Below are 20,633 nucleotides of genomic sequence, written 5' to 3'. Positions count from 1 at the left end.
CAGGCCTCATGTCTACCGCTCTGATGTACTTGAAAAGAAAAAGTTGAGTCAAGCAGTCATGTGACCTGCAAATGAAGATTACAGCAATGTTTTGCATAATAGATTATATTAATTTCAATTTGAACAGTCCTCCCTAGGGAAGATTTGGCAGTGGAGTACTTCTGGCTAATTCTCTATATAATATATATATAAATTTTATTCCTTTCGGCATGTATGATTCTTTCCTTCCTGTTATTCTTTGGCTTAATTGTGGCCAATAAGCTGGCCATCAGTTCTGCTTCATTACCCTGCAAGTTGAATCTGATGAGATATTTTTGGGATATCTACTTGGTATTTTACAATGTTATTTTATTTTTTAAATACTTTTTACCTGCTGCGTGGAAAAGGTGGAATAAAGCTGTATGTATATTTTGCATGATTCCTAAGCAGGACACTTTTTTTTTTTTTTTTCAGGCTGTGTAAATGAGTAGAAACTCATAATGCCTCTTTAAAAATCTTTCCCATGTGAGAAGAAGACAAATACAAGCTATGAAGGATGCAGATTCTGCACAAGAAATGAGCTGCAGCACTTTGTAGACTCCATAAGTTCTGTGCAGTCTTTATCTCTCATCATTATTAGGTATGAGCACAGCTTTGGTGAGATGTCCCTTTTTGCCTCAGACTACTACCTCAGAAACTCCATTAAATGCCTTTCTACACAGTCCTGCTGCCTAGGACTGGTTGCTCCAACCCAGCCTGCCTTGACTGCAGTCATGTTTACTAGCCAGCTTCAGTAACTGCCGGTGGCTAACAGTTATTTTGGCACCATTTCTGTCATCATTAATAAATTGGTTTACCTATAATACACTGCCTAACAAAACAGCTGAACAACACGTCTCCAAAGTTTCCAAAGCATTTTTTACAAATACGTTTTTTTTACGTGGCTTAGTGGGAAATGTTGGTGGTAGGTGGACAGTTGGACTGCATGATCTTGGAGATCTTCACCAACCTTGGTCATTCTATGATTCTGTGATTCTGTGCTTTCTGAACTTCAAGTGTTTTGTTGCATTGTGGATGACAAAAGAAACCACTTTCCATTCTATTTTTTCTTACTATATTTTTTATTACACTTGGAGATTGGGAAGTAAAAGGCCGCCAAGTTTCACCTCTTTTATTCCTGTGATTATTTTAATGTTTGTCTTTTTGTTTTCTATTTATAAACCTAGTGGACTATTTTATTTTTTTTTTTCCATCTTTTTTAAAGCAGGAGGGAATTGCTGCATTCATATTTTCCAGAATCAATGAAAAATTTCCTATAAGAAAAAAATGAGTTGTCCTGGGGGAAAAAATTCTTACTAAGCAAATTCTGCACCTCTCTTTCCTCTACTAGCTATGCTGTACTAAACTGCATGTTGTATGCTTTTCCAACTAATTTCTGCTATTTTTCATCCTGTAGGGAGACTTATATCTTACAGCATTCACCCAGAGTTTATAAGAATGCTGAGTTGTCATGCAGGAGTTTTACCTCACACCGGGGAGATATTAGTTGATAACACCTACCTTGTTCAGATTTATTGCTTTAGCATATTTCATGCTAAAAATATATTTTTTTACCATCTGCTAAGATTAGCACTCTAGTGGTAATAAATTTACTTACCCTGTTACTGTGGTGTAGTTTGGAACCATCTTACACTTTATTCAGCCTAATTGAAAATAGGATAAGATAAATGATGCACTTTGGATTTCTCTTTCAGATGTACCATTGTTCATTACTTCAACAAGGGATGAGCACATCTGATTGCAATTTCAATTGTTAAGTGAAACAAAAGTTTCCATGGTGAAAGTGTGGTACCAACAGCTGTAATTGTCTAAGGGTTACTTGTGAAAATCTCAATATTGTTTTGGTAATTAATGCAGAATTGTTCTTCATTTACACACTTGTTTATCCTCAGATCCTAATGGAAAAGGGGTGAAGCCAAAAATATGCTCAGGAATTTGTGCATCATGTGGAATAGGAAATCTGAGTTTAAAATGGTTATGCTTAAAGAAATACCTGTGTCATAAAATTAGAAAATTTTATTTTCAGTTATTACAACTGAAAAAAAAAACCAACCCACTAATTTCTGCTATAGTTCATTTTGGTTTTGTTTCTGGGCATCCATAGGATGCACACGGTGCTGATGTCTTTGAGAAATGGAAATACTTCAAGCAATGGCATCTTTTTTTTTTTTTTTCCCTTTCCCTCTTTAATGCTCTATTAAGTATAAAACTAAAATAGAAAAATACTAAAGAAACATACTTGAGTTAAAGGGATGCTACCTCTCTGATACCAGGCAAACTGTGATGAGAAATAAAAGTAGTTATAAGCCATTCTCTCTGCCTGGTATTTATGCCAATTTCATCCATGGTCCTCATCATTTCATTTTCATAAATTTATAAATACTTCTATTTGTGTTATGTGGGCAGACTGTGATAACTTCCCTTACAGTAGGTACTAATATCATAAATCTCTTCTCCATGCTGAACAGCCCCAGCTCTCTCAGCCTGCTCTCATAGGAGAGGGGTTCCATCCCTGGGCTCATTTTTGTGGCCCTCCTCTGGATGCACTCCAATGGGTCCACATCTCTCCTGTACTGAGCACTGCACATCTGGACACAGTGCTCCAGGTGCACAGAGCAGAGAGGCAGGATCCCCTTCCTGACCTGCTGGCTGAGCTGTTTTTGATGCAGCCCAGGATACAGTTGGCTCTCTGGGCTGTGAGGGCACACTGCTGGCTCATGTCCAGCTCTCATCCACCAGTACCTCCAGGTCATTTTGGCAGAGCTGTGCTCCATGCTTACATCCCTCAGCTTGTACTGATATCAAGGGTTGCCGTGACCCAGTTGCAAAACCTTGCAATTGGCTTTGTTGAATCTCATGAGGTTCACCTGGGTTCTCTACTGGAGTCTGCCTACATCCCTCAAGATGGCAACCTGTCTGTAAATTATGTTCTCTGGTTCAGTTCTGAACCATAATTGAATGCTGGTTCTTGCTATGAGCTTGGGACTAACAAGCATATTAGTGCACGAAACATTTACAGTGGGATATACTGCCTATGCAATGGAAACAAGTGAACCCAGGAAAGAAATTATGTCATACAAATTTTTTTTTTTTTTTTTAAATAGTGTGATTTTTGTCTTGACAATGTTTGGAGTTGATGTTATTGAGACATAGAGGTATACCCTATTTCACTATTTCACTTGTTGATGAAATTAATTCCACTGGCTCACCTGTATGAGCAAAGACATCAATTCTCAATTTGTAAGTTTCAAAACTGTAGAATACCTTCAAGGTGGTGTAGAAGAGGAAGAATCTGAATGTGGTTACTTGTAAAGCCTTTTCATCCTCCTGATAAAGTTTCAGCAAGCCTTTAAGGACTGTACAGCTCTGTTGTTTTTCCTCCCCTCTTCCATAATGAATGATGACCACTTCCTGACTGTGCTTCCCTTACCCAGGGAGCTCTCCTCTTGGCTTCCCCCAGCATTCTGCCCATGATAAGGCTGCTTGGCTTCAGCATTTCAGCCCATGCTAGTATTTTTGCAGCTGAGTTTGAAACCCCGAAAAACAAGGCTTTGTAATGGGAGTGCTGCCACAGCCTTAACGAGAGGCTTGTGGATGGCTGTGCTCTAATATTGTACACTGCCACCATTACTGTGTTGCTGTTATCTATTTCTAGTGTCTGTTACAGAAATTGGTATTGTATCTAAAACAATTGCTGTTATTAACAGGTTAAGCTGCTGGGATGTTAAAATAAAGGCTGCCCAGCTTTAGTGCATTTTGTTGTAATCATCTCCCAGATGCCTTGTCGGAAATCAATTCAAGTTCAAAACTGGCTAGAATTGGGAGGTCAAGGCTTCTGCAGACTAAATATTTTATCTTCTGCTCATGTCTGGAGCTTTTAAAGATGTGTATTGGGGGCTCTTTTCTCGTATCCCATCTGGACAAAGATGATTGGCTTTGCCATTTTGCCCAGGTTAGGACAAGGTTAAAATCAATTATAATCAATTATTAAGAGTCTTCTGTGGCTGCAAAGCTTAAAAGGGGATTTTAAAAGTTGCTCAGTTCTGAAACAGGGTTGTCTTAGTTGCTTGTGTAGATGTCATTATTCTGGAACATCAGATGTAAATCTTCTCTGCAGTAGCAATAAATGAATTCCTTCATCTTCTTGTCCTGTGTGTTTTGGAACAACCAGCAACACCTGAAAAAGATGCTGGAGGCGTAGGGAGGACAGTTTCATTGTGCAGAAAAATCCAGCTGTCATTGCCATGTTGCTAAGTGAAAAGGAGCCATTTATAATTTGGTGAGAACATTTATTTTATTTTATTTTATTTTATTTTTTCTGTTTGCTCTCCCTTCTCCCCCTCTCCCAAACAGAAATATATTCAGCTTACTCTGGTCTACAGAACTCTGATACTAACCAACTGGTATGTTTATGGGACTCCATAATTTTATCTTAAAATGGAGTTGTATTTCTGTAATCTAATTCACTCTGTTTGCCTGATGTGATTGAATTTACAAGATTGGCCCTATCCCTAGGAACAGGGATCAGACATTTTATTGGATTATTTGAAATAATTTTTGATGTAATGTGCCATTTTTCCCAACAAACCACACACACTCAGTGTTATCCTCATGGCTTCTCACTGAAAAAGTGAACATGATTCTGTCCCTCATTATCATTGCTTTGGAGTTCTTGAACATCATATTTACAGTTCCAATTTACATTTAAGAAAATTCAGAACTGAGGCATGAATTCTGGAGAAAGAGAGGGTCTTGCAAATTCAGGGAGGAAGGATGCTCTGCTCTGAGTAAGAACTGTGCATGGAAAACATGGTTTAATTCTCAATTAATTCTTCTTATGAAGGCTGCCAGAGTGATGCTGGTCAGCTAGGTAACCTCAGTTGCTTATTTTCAATATTGGGATAATTTTGGTCTTTTTTATTTCAGGGAATGAAGTGGATGATTGTTCACATTGCACAGTAGAATACAGTGCTATGCAGGATCTAAGACTGATTCTCAGTTCTTCTGACATGGGAGCCACAAAGATAGATGTATTATGTCATGACTGGATTTAGCCTTGCTTGTCATGTCCAAGTCCATAGAGAGAGTGAACATCAGAGCTGAGCGTGAAAATTGAGAGGCTTTGGTTCTGCACTGGTTACTAGACCAGCAGAATTGACTGGGATTTGTAAGGCAGACTGGGATCTTCAAAACATGAATCTTTAAAACATTCTTTAGTTTCAGACTTTTTCACTGTTACTTTGCTTTTCCTTATTCTCTGTATTTCATGCCTGGAAACAAGCGATGGTTTATAGGTAGGCCTGTTGAAAAATGTCAGGAGAGGATGCTCTGGCACAGCTGATCATGTTGTGACGTCTCAGAAGGTTCCTGGTCCTCAAAGAGTTTCTAGATTGCTGTCAGAAGTAAGGCTGACCTGGTTCTCTCTGTGCATTCTGGAAAATGTCACATATTTCTGTTGTTAATGGTGGATCTATTCCTGACTTGGGAATATTTTAAGAGGAATCAGAATCTGGCATAAAGATCAGTCTTGACTAAGAAACTAGATTAGTCACTTGTTGACAAGAAATAGAATACTTCAGATTCTGGAAATCTTCTTGAGATTCCAAATAGCTGTAGGACTGTAACAGTACTGAAATATTCCACAATCTCCAAGTGTTTTAATGCACAGAGGAATTTAAGCTCATTTTCTTTAAATGGTCATTCTCACGGTGATACTGTAGTTGCACTCATTTTCCCAAGGACTTTGTAGTGAATGTGAGATTTTAAAAACATGTGTAGAGACATAGTTCTGAAAAATAGATATCTAATGGAAACCAAGATAAGCAGAATAAATTAGCATTGATTTTATTTCTCTCTCCTGCATCTCCATGTGAAATCACTGAGTATTTCCACAGGTTTTAAAGAAAAATTTAGTTTTCTGTGTATGACATTCAGAATATTCCATCAACCAGAAAAATCTTGTCACCCATTGTCAAACATTTGTATGTTATAAAAATAGGGTAGCTGTTCCATGAAGTATCATAAAATGCCATATACTTTAAATATTTCTACACACACCTATGGCCACAAAATAAGTGTCCATGAACGTAGTGATACTGGACCAGCAGCTCTCTCTTTTTTCTGCCCATTTTGTCTATAAAATGCTGAAGCCAAGAGGTAGAGTCAAAGCACAGCTGATGTGGGGAGCAGCTTCAATCTGCCATCAGGAAGATGAGAAAAGGATGGTTTCAGTGTCCAAAAGACCAAATAGAGAGGGTAAGGGGAACTTTGTATTTTACTATACTGCCTTTGTCCCCTTGAAGGTGGTTCCCAGACTGCTTACATCTCCTCTCTTGACACATTGCCTTGGTGTGATGAGACACTGTCCAGTACAGGGATGTACCCAAATGGAAAGACCTCCATGTGAACTGTTGCTCCAAACATGGTGCTCCTTCTTTTCCATAAAGGATGCAGAAAGCCTGTTAATAAGGCATTCCTGAACAACAGGGATACTGAGCTCCTCAGTTTCTTGGGACAGCTTGTATTTTTGTTTTTAAACGAGAATGTGAAAGACTTGGAATTCAGGGTTTACCTTAATACATTTACATTGTGATTTATGAGACTGAAAAACACATTATAACAGGAGTTTACCTGGTAATGATATTTACAAAAGCTGGTTATTAATAGGTTATAAAATGAGTCAAGCTCCCTTTTTATCCCAGTAATTTATTTCACGTGCAGGATAATATCCCTTCTCAATTTCATTTTCATTTGATAAAACAAGAAGTATAAAATATAATTTGCGGTAAGCCCATGCCTGGCTGCTCAACAAGCGTGTGCTAAAATGCATCAATAGACCTTCCTTGTCAGGGAGCACTCCTGACTGGCCTCACTTTGGCCATAGCCTTCTGGGCTGCTGGTACCTGGGGAAGGAGAGTGCTACAAGTGCAATGTTTGTGCTGGAGACAAGAACCCCATTTCCTTTTCTGCAAAGGGTGTGTGGAACGTCTCCTTGATCGAGCATGCTGGGCACTGTGGAGAGCACAGGTGGTCCTAATTTCAATGCACTTTTATGTCAATTATCTGATAGATCTGGCATCAGGCCAGAGTTTCCCCAGCAACTACAAAGGTCTTACGCTGTCCAAACAGGTGGCGTTCCTGAGCCCGCTGCTTATGCCACCTGAAACTCTTGAAGGCTTCAGCCTGCTCTGCTTAAACAAAGCATTATTCATTTCAACTTTGCTCATGGACACCAGTGTTCACATCGTTGAAGTTAGGTTTTCAAGTGTGCAGAAAATGTTGATAGCAAGCTTTGGCCCTGCACTTCCTCAGAAAAGGAAGGGCAGTACCAAGGCAGGGGCTGGGGAAAAGAGCCGTGTTCCTTATCATAGCATCCAAAACCACCATGATTAGGAAACACAAGCATGTTCTGATCTCATTTCTATTTTTTTTTAATTTTTTTTTACCTCTGCATGCCACTGATCACACCCATTTCCATTATTAAGTGCAACGCTGCACGCACCCATTGAGCAGGACCATGACAGCACACCAGGGATGCAGGAAGTCATGAACCTCCGAGCAGCCTGGTAGCCCACACAGGGAAACTGCTGCAGCTCTCTTTGTGCTGTGACTTGCCATGAAACCATGCAATTCCCAGCACTGTGTGGTACTTCAGCCTTTCTGTGATTCATGCGGAAGAACTATGGGTGGGACCTTCCCCTCCACTTGGTGCTCAACCAGAGAGTTTAGCAGGCTGGTTTTTGCACTGGGAAACAATACAAGTACAAAGTGGAAGATGTTGTTGCTTAGCTGCTTGGCTGGAAACATTAAGAGAAACTTAGCAGTTTGCCTGATGTGAAAATGCAATGTTTTTCTTAATTTTGTTTCTAATAATCTCTTTGACGTTTAAACCTAAAATCTGTTTTCCTTTCTTTCCACCCCTCTCATGTGTGCATAGTGGTTTGTTATTGCAGACTTACTCATTCAGGCTGGCCTATTAGTCTTGAATATTTAGTACAGAGGAAAAGGAGCTAAATCTTTTTTCTTTGGGAAGACAAACTTCACAGAGATTTCCACAGATTTTGTAAATGCATATGAGATTAAGAGGATACATTATCATCCCAGTTGCTTGGATTTTGAGCGTGTGAACTTTAACACAGTACTCCATGAACAATATTATCCATTTTCTGTAAAAGGGTTTTTAATGAGTGCTGGGAGTTAGTAATACTGACTCATGCTTTTGCAGTACAGCTCTTTTAAAACCTAATGTTAGATTACTAATTTGAATTTACATAGTATTTCACACCAGCAAATTTTAAAGTGTGACATTAAAGGATCTCAGAACATGCAAGGTACATGGAGAATTATGTTACAGAGTGCTACGTGACATGCTGAAGTAAGTGGTGACCCACATCTGTTGGTATTGCAGGGGTTGCAATAGAGAGCAGTATGCACATCTCATCCTGCTCTTCTATCTCTGTCTCTTGTAGGTAGAAGCTGGAAGGAGCTCTTTCAAACAGATTTTTGCACAGGGGCCTGAAAGTTTATTTGCCCCACCTCAAGTCCCAGGGAAGCTCCGTAAGAAGGGTGATGTGTGCTCTTTTGTATCACAAGGAAGCTCTGAGCCAACATCGCTGTGTGGGAAGGACAAGGCTTCACCTGCATTTTCTCTCTCTTCTGCAGTAGTTTGGGAAAGGGTGCAAGGGATTTCCTTTGCACATTGTGACTTTCAGGAAAAGAACAACAGTGTTAGGAAAGGTGGCAGTGTTTGCACGTGGATTGCTCACAACCTATTTGAGGTGTGGACCACAAAGTCTAGTTGTGTCCCCATCACAATCCCAGCTTTTTCTGTCCGTGATTCTTGTTTTGCTTGCTTCCCCTGTAAGTACTTCTGTGTCACGTAAGTGGTTAAATTTGGGGAGAGATTAATGGTTTTGTTTTAAAGGTATTTTGGTATTGCAAATGGAGATGGTTTTGTGTTAGGTGTTCAAAAATGAACAGGCACCAAATTACTGTTATGTCAGAGTAAGTTAGGTACTTTTGAAAATCACAGTAGGCCCCAGAATGGAATAATTCCCTGAGACCCAGCCTGGTGCTTCTCATTGTTTGGGTATTTCTCAAGACATAGAGCCAATCAGGAGAGAAAAATAGCACCAGGACTGAGAGTGTTTCTGCTGTCTGAATCTGGCTGATTCAGATCCTGCATGTAAATCTGCTCCCAGGTGACTTCTCCAGGTTCAGTCGCACTTTGATCTTTAACTGTCATCTTCTTCGTGATGTAGCTATTTCAATTTCATTAATTAGACCAATAGTAATTTTTCCTCCTGCAGGAAAGTAAATGAGCAAAAATAAACCATCCGACCTTCCGCTGGATTCTGTCCTGCTGTTTAAAATACTCACAGAATCACCCAAGGTGGAAAGTAATTGCATTACATTAAACCAATATCCATGGTCTTACAACAAGTTTCTCTGTGTCCATGTGTTATTTTTTTTATATAGGTGCAGTAAAAGTCCTTTCTCTTTATTGAAAGCTTTCTTCCAACTATGTTACATCTGTGTGGACACCTCCTTTACTGTATTTGTTGTACCAATCACCTTATATGTAACTGGTTCTTTATCTGATGCCCTGAAATGATCCAATTTTTTGGTTTCTGGAGTGACCACATAGAAAAATTTTGTAATGTTTAGTCAGCCATTCCTTAGCTTACACATTCAGAGGAATGGAGGTTCTAAGCACAAAAAAATGATTTTGCTTGAATTACAGTCATGTTCTGGTTGAAATTGTAGACTGTATTTTCAAATTCATCAATATGCGGGTTCTGAAATATACTCTGATTTAATCATGAAATTATAAGCTGCATCTTTCTTTTGTTTTCATATATCCCAAATACAAAGCCTCGCATTAATGCTTGAAGGTAAAGTGCCAGGCAGAAGGTAGGAAGAAGCAGGGTCCTGGGATAATGATCTGCTGAGCAACTGGGGAAGAGAAAGAGCAGCATGGGACAGCTAACTGACCTAGGCAGCAGAGCTGAGCCTGGTGCTTCGTGTACCTCAGGTGCACAGAAAGATGTACCCATAATGAAGCAAAGATAAATGGAACAACTGGCAGCTGTGTGAGCAATGGAGATATCTGGCAAAGAATTTGTGAAAACATAGCTAGGATTTCTTTAAAATCCTAGCCCACTCATCTGTATGTGCCAGGGATTTGGTTGTAGTGTAATTAACAATTTGAAGAGCGCAGAGTTCTTGTCCAACTTTTGTTGAGGTGTGTGGCCCAGGCAACTCATCTGGCTGTTGCTGCAATGCCTGTTGGGCCATTTGCTTTTTCACAGCCTGGGTATTGATAAGGTCACTGCTGCCTTTAAGTTGAGAATGTTGCTACCCGTGAGAGTCTGGTGGCATGTCTAGGGGAAGTGGGCTGAGTACCGAGCTGGGAACATCTACTCAATCATGTGCTCTGCCATAATTTTCATCGCTACACAGGTTGAGTAGTTTGTGAAGTGTGGCATATTGCAGCCTTCTTCCACCATCTGCGGTGCCTGCTGCCTGAGAAGCAGATCTTTCACTCTGACCTAAATACTCTAACAATGCCTTCAGTCAGTTCCTCCTGAGGACCCAGAAGTCAGTCCCTGCAACTGGAGTCTCTGCCCATCAAAGGCAAGTACTTTTTTCATCTCTTTTCTTCACAATTCTCATCTTCATGTGCAAGTCATTGAGTCCTCCTCTAACTGAGCTTCCTTTGATCCACCGACAGCGTGACAATGGTGATGCGGGCAAATTGGACTACAGCATTATGCTTCTCTGATGCATTATATTTCCTCTGTAATAGATTTACTAGAAGAAAATAGAAAAATATGATTTAAAATTGAACGGTATGATAGTTTAATATATATATTTTTTGTAACTATTCTTTACATAAGAAATCGGAGAATCTAAGGAAACTGCATCTTTTCTTTTTCCCAGAAAATCTAGTGTTGATATACCTACTGAATATGGATTTTTTTATGCTTACATGTGCATAAATCTTCTTTTTTAATAATAGTTATCAGAATTTGGTTTTCTGACAAGTTTCCATAAATATCTCTTCAACTATTTCTTATTATTTCTCTCTCTCCCTCTCTTTTTTCTACTAGAACATTCTTAGTGACATTTCTCCTTCTCAGAAGGAGATGGAAATGTCCAAGCAGTTATCCAAACCATTTTCAAGACTAGACCTGTTTTATTGCTGACGGGATCTTATCTTCATAGTACAAAGCCAGTAACAGCAGCCACATGCTTCAGTGTCAGTCTTTGTTCTGACCCATGGAAACTTCCTTGAAGGTGACAATTTAGCTGCTGCTGATCTTTTGTGCTGCCCTCATGGCCACCTTGCAGCAGTAGGTTTGATGCACCTCCAGCCAGGAGGAACCTTCCTCAATGTCACCTTTAGCTGCCTGGCTGTGCTCTCCCAGACTGTACTGATCATATTTACATTGATTGCTATGTTGTGCTGAAAAACGAACGATCAAAGCCCGTTGTGTAATTGGATTTCCTCTGCCAATGACAGTGCCTCGCTCCGACTTCTAGATCTGGTGTTGCTGCTGGTGCTCCCATTGCTCCTCAGAAAGCTGCTCCGTCTGAACCCACTGCACTGTGCAGCTCAGCTATACTGGGACATAAGTTTAGTGCCTCTGTTACAGGAAAGCCCCCTTGCAGAAGAGGTCACTGTTGGTCCGTCTGCTTTCTTCTCTAGGGAAAGAATGTGATATTGTCCCCTGCTGAATGTGAGGAAGATGATGATGCCCCTGTCCTTTCGTATCAGGGTTTATAAACACGAGGCAGGCATCCTAGAAAAAGCATCCGTCTTGTTTGTCCTAATATTTTAACTGTCAGAAGGCACCTGTAGAAATCTAGGACCTTTTTTGATATTGTAATTCCTGCTCTGCATGCAATGGAAGCGAGTGGCATTCAAGCTGCTCACCTCTGTTCCCAGACACATATTTCACTTGCTGATGCTACATGTGAAGTAAGCATTGGGCATGTGGACTAAAACACAAGCTACACTTGTCACTGGGAAAGCTGAACAGTATGATAATTTATTAGGGTGCAACTTGCATCCAGCAGCTCTGCTGTTTGAATCTGACCCTGATTCCTTTGGCTGCTAAAAAAAAAAAGGCTAACCCCCCTCACGTAACCAACAGGCAATCTTTCTACAAAACCTCCTTACTCAAGATGGGATTTGGTTCTGGATGTAGCAGAGCAGAGCGGCCCCAGGGAGCATGGGACGTGCTCCAGAGCCAGCATTTGTTGGGGGCATTTACCTGTAGTTCTATGCCTCCCATCCTGCTGGCAGTGGGAAGCCGAGGTCTCTCCCATCTCACTTTCCCCATGTTCTTTTAACAGAAGGTTTCCGGAAGCTGCCAGAATGAGGTGCTGTTATTAAAGGTTTCCAGGTGAAGTGATCTATCTTGATTTTCACCCTATCCGCTGGGGTGAACAAATCAAATCTTTTGTCTCATTTAGGGGGGTAAAAAAAGTCTCATTTACTAAATTACACAACAGTAGGCCAAGAAATTATCCTTCTCTTTCTTCTGTGCCTGGTATTCTGCCCTGGGCTGTCTCAGTACGACACAGCAACTAGTAAAGATTTCAGCTCTGCACCGCTGCATTGCTTTCCTGCACGATGAAAACAAATTACCTGCAAAACCTTGTGCACTACTGGGATTTTCATATGTTTATATTTTCTGTGTGAAGCATGCAGCAGCACTTTAGCCACAGAAATTTGAAGAAAATATGGTTTCCTTTCAAAAGTAGTAGTAGTAATAATAATAATAATAATAATAATGATAATAATAATAATAATAATAACTTCTCAAACCCAATAAGAAAAAAAAGGAAAAGTTTTGAAGCTACTGCACACCACTGGTTTGTATCTGCTGTGGACAGCGATCAAAGTCAGTAGAAATCCTGGTGGGGCATGAAGGTCATCCCCTACAACCAGCTGATAAAAGCAGAGTGCTATGAGTGCTTCCTTCAGCATCAAATTGTTGAAATCCTTGCAAACTTTTCCTCACCAGCACAACTAGATTTTGGAGTGTTTTACATGATGCATGAGACGTAATATGTGCAGAGGGAAGCACCCCCATTTCCAAAGAAGAATGACAGAAGGACTGACAGAGCAGCAGCCCCCTGGTTGGTCGTAGTGCCATGCAATGGCAGCACACTCTCTGTGCCATTCATCATGGACATAATACCATTTTCTGTTACTGCAGATTTTTAAGTATTTTTATTTTCTTACTGTTGCATTCATTAAACAGGGCTTGTGAGCTCCCAGTTTCAGGATCATTATTGATAATTTCATTAGAACTGTAACTCCAATGCTCTAAAGCCTTCTGGGGAAAACCCTCACAGTCCATAGTCCAGCCACCATTCTACAATGCAACTGGTGCTTGCAGCCGCCCAGGAGTCATCCCCCTGAATTTGAAGGGTCTCAAGCTTCCAGGTTGGGTGAAATGGATATCATCTGTGTATTACACCACCCCAGATAGTTCCTGGAGAACTACAGAGCTGCCAGCTGTGGTCTGATTGTGGGCATGTCAGGAAAGGTGTTCTTCCATGTACAGGTGTAGTGAGTTTTTCTCTGCAATTTACCGCAACCTAACCATATTACCCTACCTTCTGCTAAATCATGTCCCTGGGCACCACATCCAAATGGTTTTTAAACATATCCAGGGATGGCTGTGTTTAAAACCACCTCCCTTGGGAGCCTATTCCAGTGCTTCACTGCTCTACTGCTCGTCGCAGTTGTGTTTTTGAGTTGACTCTCCAAAAAACCAACCAACCCCTCGCGAGGCTCTTCTCCTTGATGCCATGCGAATTACCAAAGGATGCCGTGCAGAAGTGATGCCATGTGTTATAGGGCTCCTGTAGGGCTGGGGAGGGAAGCCCTGTGTTCCTGCTTTAATGATGACAGCTGACTGCATCTGCTGTGGTGTGACTGTTGAGGAAAAAGGGGACAAACTGATTCAGAGATCCCAACCATGAGTCTCTGAGCTGCAGAGTGCAGGCAGAGTGCTGCTGGCAGCCTGCTCCCTGAGGTGAGATGTGCAAGGCATGGTGCTGATGAACACAGATACTGTTGGGTTTCATAGTGAGGTATGCTGGGAGCAGGATATCTCTTAGCAAAACTAATTGTGTGCGTTTCGTTTGGAAGGAGGTAGTCTAGGAGGGACTCTTCATTAGTTTTAAAATATAAAAACTTAGGAGATGATCATTTTACTCTATCCAATCGAGAAACAATTCCTCAGCAAGGTTGATTTTAATTTTATTTTTCCTTGTCAGCTGGGATATAAACATTCTAAGCATGGCAACAGGCTGCTGGGAGCAATTGCTTAACCTTGCAATTAGAGGAGTTACATAGCAACTTGGAAAAACTCCTGCTTAAGGGCAACACAAATATACTTGAGGCTGTCTGAGAGCCCAGGCATGGGCTCTCCAACCTCTCACCACCCTTTCCAGATTTGTTTTTTGGGCTTGTTGCAGAAGCCTTCTTCTGGAGCTGGGGAAAACAGAAGTCAAAAAGGGACTTGTTTTCAGCACAAATTACATGCTCACAAAAATTTTTAAAAGCTGGCTTTAATGAAAGAACATACAAGGCTTGCATTCTAAGAGAACAGCAATGCATTTGTTTGGGCTAAAAATCACTAGGCTTCCTGGGTCCACTGAAAACAAGAGGAAAGTGGGTTTTGGGAGCAGGAGGGAGCGTTACCAATATTGCTCAGTAGTCAACACGTTATTGAACTGTTTCTCTCCACTTTCATCTGCAAACTGGTGAGGGATTTTGGTTTATTTGGTTGTTTGTGTTTGTGCTTTGTTTGTAGTTGATTCTTTAAAATACGTATGGAAGAGTCAGAGACATTTATACCTTAAAATTGTTGGGAATTCTCTACCTTTTCCCTCCTGTTTGAGAAGTGTTTGGCAAGTTGCTCTTGTCCAGACGATGAAAGTCTGGAATTCTCCCTTCACACTGAATGGGAATACTACTTGCAGACCTTACAAACCCAGAGGTTTGGCTTTAACTTATCTCACACATTCCCATCCTGTTAATAAAGTGCAATGCTACAAAGCTGTGTTGCTCAGATTAGCTACCATATGTTGAAAAAGGCTAATAGGAACGAGGAAAACCAAGACTGTGCTTGTTTTAAAGGAATTTTTAAATAACCTTGACATTAGGTTGAATTTACAGCTCATCATCACCATAGAATCATAGAATCATTTGAGTTGGAAGGATCTTTAAATTCATTGCATCCCTAACTATGCTCAGGAATGGTAAAGTAGTAGAAATACTATATTCACTTGCCATACATGCATGAGATGTTCTCTGAAGTGCAAACATCCCGATGTAGTTAATATAGGAAACTTATTTTTTTTCAGGTATTCGTTTTTCCCCACAATCAGAAACCAAAACAAACAACCCAACACTTTGTGTCCATAACATTAGCTCTTGAAGCTCTATCCCAGTTTTCAAAATGTTTGCAAACAAGAGGTCTAAAACAACAGGATAGTGAATGCAAAAGAGATGAGTAGGGCTCAGTTTACTTCTGAAAAATCACTTTGTGGAAGTTTTGGTATGGTTTGTTATTTTTGCATGTAAAAATAAAGATTAAGCTTCTGGCAGTACAAAGGGTAAACTTTTATATCATACATCTATCACTGTGCAAATGGTAATTAATAAAGAGATGTGCAAATGGTAATTAATAAAGAGATGATAGTGAATAAAGGTTAGATCTTGGAATGGGGAAATTTTTGGTCCTTCCAGGAACCTTGTGTAATAAATGCATTAGAAGCTTTTTGTGAAGAGAGAAAAAAAAAAAAAAAAAAAAAAAAAAAAGAGGGTAGGGGGAATTAAGCAATTTACACCAGCAGGAACTTTTGTATTTCAGTATTTCCTTGCTTTCAAACTGAAACATAATTATTCTTTCTCTTTTAAAGATACAAAATTTCATTGTATGAAAAAGTTTCTCTTGTTTGTTTTATATTTTCTGCTTTTATTTTTCCTTCAATACTTTTGTTATAGAAAGAGTAAATTAACAAACAATATTCCTCCCATGTGTGGAGCCTGGGGAAGGACAAAATTGAATCAGCTCGCAGCAAGATATTCATGCTAGGTGCATGCAAAATCTTCAGTGCTAGATATATGGAAGTACTCAAACTTCTTGCTTGCGAAATGTGTTTCCATCACATGAGAGATGTGTATTGTTATTTTCTTTGAAGTATCAAGAATAATATAACTCTACTTAATTGTAACTTGAGATGGTAAAATCAGACTTCAAGCTTTGTCTTCTGGTTTTATTTGAATTGGACTCTATGACTGAGAACTTGCTCTAAATGCCCTATGTTGACTTTTTAATTGTGGGGCATGCAAATCTTTTGACTTAGAAATAGAAAAGGTTTCTACTCAATCTGATTAACTTTCTTTCTTGTATTTTCTCATTGACAATTTTGTCTGAGGCTTTTCTTCCAGCAAAAATCATTTGCACTGGGAAAAGTTTCATCTCAAATCCTATGACCAGTTGTTTTTATGGAAAAACAGGAGTAAGACTCAGTGACCCTTGTTGACACCCTCCAACTTGGAATGTCCAATGGTTTTGACCTCATTCCCATCTGTGAGCCAAAACACTTGCCAAAGGCACCTGATGCTTTAGAAACTGCATTTTGAGGTGGGATCAATGTCTCAGTCAGCAATTCCCCACCTGTACAGTAAGAGTAAGTCTTGAAACAGTCATTTTTATGACTATTTTTATCTTCAGCCCAGCTGAGACATAGAGCTACATGTAGCTGTAGATTAGAATTCCAGTTTTACTCCATCCATGGCCCAGTGTGCTGCTTTCGTCCCTATCACATTTGCTGCATGCTGGAAAGATCTTGTGAGTAATGTGCAGGAAGAGGAAGCTCGAGAGATGCTACACAGATGGCCTGAACAGAATTATCACTGGCCTGTGTTAGCTGTTGCTGCAGCCAAACATCTGGGTGTCAGCATGCATGCCCAGTTGTGTTTCTGGAGAGCTGGACCACCGCTCATGAGCATGCATGGCTGATGTGCTGTGGGCTGACCAGCTCTGTAGTGAAGGGTGGGTGATGTCTGAGCACTTCAGAGTCAAGAGATTCATCTTACTTCCTTGTGACCCTTGCAGCGATGCTTTATTGTAGTGATTTTTCTCCACTACACTCATAAACCACACTTCTCTCCATCTTTCTCTGCCCATTCAGGGCATCTGTCTGCAGATCATCTCATGCCGGTCATTGACTGTCTGCAGGTGTTAATTTACCTTTATTAAGATCAGGTTGGATCAATGAGGTTTGTAGCATTTCTCCAATTTTATATAGCTATCTCAAGGAAATTTTTTTCAATACTCATATCTGCTGATCTTTTGTACAGCAAATAATTCAGCCTTCACAATTGTTTCTTCCTTATACTTATGCATGTTTAGCTGTGATAGGGAGCACTGATACATCTGTACATGTTAATCTGCCTGTGCTGAACCATGCCCCTGGGTGGCCTTGTCATATACAATGAATGTCAACCTTCCTTCTGGGTAGTGTTTGGGTTTAAATAATTGTATTTTACTTTTTGTAGACACTTCTTTTCAGCAGACCATGGAACGTGAAGTGGACGTTATCATTACTTTGGCCCCAGTCCTGGGGCAAATTAAATGTTTGACGCTATTGAAGGATCTCCTCCCTCTAAATGAGGAAATAAATCTGATTTTTTATTTTTATTTTTTTATTTTTTTGCCATCAGAAAACATTGCAAGTGGCTTCTTGCATATTGCACTGGTAGTGACTGAAAAAATAAAGCACTTCACTAGTTCATGTTTACAGTATATGAATTTAGTTTGGTTATACATTTCCCAGACTTCTTTTTTCTGGAGGCAACTGAAATACTCTGGAGATTTCTCCTAGCCCTTCATTTTGGAGAGGAGGGATATAAAATAAAACAGTTGTTCTTATCATACGTTGTTATATTTCTTGTTATATTTCTCTTCATCTGCATTTAAAAATAAAAAAGGTAAATGAAAAGTAAAGCACTAGTTATAAAATGCAGACTTTCCAAGAACCAGGTGTTATGAACTTGTCTTTAGCCACAGGTGAGGGTTCAGCTGATGTTCATTGTATCTGAGACGTTTCTTACACATTTTAAATGCCTTAGACATGTAATTTCTGCATGATTGCAGTGGCTTATAGACTTTTGAATCACTCATAGATTTTTAGTAGAATGACTTGCTTCTTCTTCTTTTTTCTTTGTGAAGCAGAATTTACAGATAAAATAAGGTTTTAGTATTAAAAAAAAATAATATTAAAAGTCTGATTTGTCCTTAGTTGAGTTCATCGCAGTCTCAGGAATGGTTTTATAGGTAGTTGTTTGTCCCAGAAACAATCATGATTATACAGAATTTAAAACAATAAAGCAAAAAAAATCAAGGTTGTGCTGGAATGAATGTAGTTAAAATTCAGAGAGAGGGATTGCTTAATTAACTTAATAAAATTACTAATGGAAGCATTTTAACTGCTAAATTTAATTTACTTGTCAAGATATCAGGCTACAAAGAGGAGGGAAGAGTAGGAACTCTGCTTTCCATTATGATGTGCTCTATTATAGAATAAATTTGCTTAAAATGAAATATATCACAAAAAGCCATCAATGACATCTCAATTTGGAACAGCCAGTTGAAAAGTAATTAGACTGTGAAGCAATCAGTTCTAGTAAATCAGTGTTTCTCTTTACATAAATATACATTTTTACTATTTATAAACAGGAAAGACTTCTAGATACTCAAGTACTAAGGACTTTGATTGCATTTCTACTGTACGTGTTTTCTATTTTACAATACAAAACTGTCAAAACAAAAGGAACTGGGGTTTGATTTGAGTGTGATCCAGCAACGTGCTTAGGCAAAAGTTTCACTTGAACCATTCATTCAAGATTACGTTTCCAAGGGGTTTTCTCTTCTCACTGGTGTATGTTTGAATTTTATGGCTGAAACCAAGATGAGAAAATAGGGAAGGAAACAGAAGGAAAATACCTGGTACACTACCTGCAACCCTGCTATCGGTGAGACCACATCTCTGCTGCATTCCTGAGGCAGCTTGATAGTGTGACAAATGGTTTTACAGCAGATTTGCTTTCAAAATTAACCCAAACCTACTCCTGTGAAAGTCAGTATTAAAATGATGACTTCTTGCAAAGGTTATTCATAGAATCATATAAGTTGGAGAAGGCTACTAAGATCATCAGTTCCAACCACCAACCCACTCCACCATGCCCACTAAACCACATCCCTCAACGCACATCTCCACGTTTTCTAAACATTTCCACACTAAGGGATAGTGATTGTACCACCTCCCCAAGAAGCCTGTGCCAGTGCCTCTATCTGAGAAGAAATTGTTCCTAATATCCATTCTGAACCTTCCCTGGCGCTTCTCATCCTGTATCTAGTAACTTAGGAGAAGAGGTGGATCCCCACCTCGCTACAACCTCCTTTCAGATTGTTATAGGGAATGGTGAAGTCTCCCCTGAGCCTCCTCTCCTCCAGACTGAACAGCCCCAGTTCCCTCACCACTCCCCATCACACTTGTGCTCCAGATCCCTCACAGCTCCGCTGCCCTTTTCTGGACACGCTGCAGGCCCTCTTTCCTGCAGTGATTGCCCAGCACTGAGTGCAGCACTCGAGGTGCAGCCTCACCAGTGCCAGTGCAGAGGGACGGTCACCTCCTGATGGCTGCACTTTTGCTGATACAAGCCAGGATGCTGTTGGCCTTCTTGGCCACCTGGGCACGCTTCTGGCTCATGTGCAGCTGGCTGTCAGCTAACACCCCAAGATCCTTTTCCTCTGTGCTTCTTCTCAGCCACTCTGCCCCAAGATATTCACTGTGAACGCTCAAGTGTAGGAATAGCTTCTCACATCTACCATTTTAAGATTTCAGATTTTGATGTCAGTGACAAAAGGAACTCCAAGTGACTGGCATTTGGGTTGGCATGTCGAAGAGCTCAGCTCTAAATGAATATCCATTGGATCTAGGTATCTGGTCTTCATAGACCTTTAAAGATTATTGCTCTTTGATATGACAACAAATCCAGAAGAAAAAAAAAAAGTTTTAAGAGTTGCTGTAGCGTCTGCTGAAGTTGCTATATGGCTCTTTGCATTCCTGCCTGGTTGCCTTCATCATGATGTTCTCCAAGCCAGTCTGTGTGCTAGGGAACAATGCTTCTTTCAGTAAAGTTTTCTAATGTTTAGAATTCTTCTGAAACAACTTGAAGTGCATTTCTTTCATGACCCAGAAGTCATGATGTAGATTGGCTCCTGATTGTGTTTAACTATACTGGTGTTTTCCCAACCCTCAAATCCTGTTAGCATCTCTGAGGCTCTGTGGCTGTGGTCAAGGTGCCAATAGGAGCTTGGTGCTGATCTGAGCAGGTTCTTCCAATTGTGTTTGGTGTTGGGATGGGAGTAAATGTAGATGTTAGGACTCGTTTCAGCCATAGCAGTGTGATGTCCTGCCAAGAGAATTAACGATTCTGGTGAATGTGCTGAGAAGGAATATTTGAAGAAGTAGAGCAACACAGATGTCTTACTGTA

Source organism: Tetrao urogallus, assembly GCF_951394365.1.
Source record: "Tetrao urogallus genome assembly, chromosome: 2".
NCBI lineage: Eukaryota > Metazoa > Chordata > Aves > Galliformes > Phasianidae > Tetrao > Tetrao urogallus.
Note: the sequence above shows the minus strand (reverse complement) of the source record.